This window comes from Arachis hypogaea, chromosome 17, assembly GCF_003086295.3.
Source record: "Arachis hypogaea cultivar Tifrunner chromosome 17, arahy.Tifrunner.gnm2.J5K5, whole genome shotgun sequence".
Classification (NCBI taxonomy): domain Eukaryota; kingdom Viridiplantae; phylum Streptophyta; class Magnoliopsida; order Fabales; family Fabaceae; genus Arachis; species Arachis hypogaea.
The window spans coordinates 64,264,108-64,264,991 of record NC_092052.1 but is presented as its reverse complement, the minus strand read 5'-3'; positions in this window follow the sequence as shown (position 1 = coordinate 64,264,991).

Genomic DNA, 884 nt, shown 5'->3' with positions numbered 1-884 from the left:
GCGACAAATAATGTGGTTTCTCACAAAGGAAACAACAGTATTAGCATCATCAGTGCGGGTAGGAATTGCTTCCACCCATTTGGAAACGTAGTCCACAACTAATAATATATAAAAATAACCATTAGAATTTGGAAATGGACCCATTAAGTCAATGCCCCAAACATCAAAAATTTCACAGAAAAGCATAATTTGTTAAGGCATCTCATCCCTCCTGGATATATTACCAAATTTTTGGCATGGGGGGCAAGATTTCCAAAATTCAGCAGCGTCTCTAAAAAGAGTAGGCCACGAGAATCCACAGTCCAAGATTTTTCTAGCAGTTCTTTGAGGGCCAAAATGTCCTCCACTCTCAGATGAGTGACTGGCCTCTAAGATGGACTGGAATTCTGATTGAGGCACACACCGTCTAATTACCTGATCAGCGCCACATCTCCATAAATATGGGTCATCCCATATATAATATTTAGACTCGCTTTTCATCTTGTCTCTTTGATGCTTAGAAAAGTTAGGAGGAAATGTGCGGCTAACTAGATAATTAGCTACAGGTGCATACCAGGGAGATACCTCAGATACTGCTTGCAGGTTATCAAATGGAAAATTATCATCTATAGGAGCAGAATCATCCTTAATGTGCTCAAGGCGACTCAAGTGGTCTGCCACTAAATTCTGGTTACCACTCCTATCCTTTATTTCTAAATCAAATTCTTGTAATAGTAGTATCCAACGTATGAGCCTTGGTTTGGACTCCTTTTTAGATAATAGATACTTTAAAACTGCATGGTCCGAATACACTACTACTCTAGTACCAAGTAAATAAGCTCGGAATTTATCCAGAGCAAAAACAATAGAAATAAGCTCTTTCTCAGTAGTAGTATAATTGGACT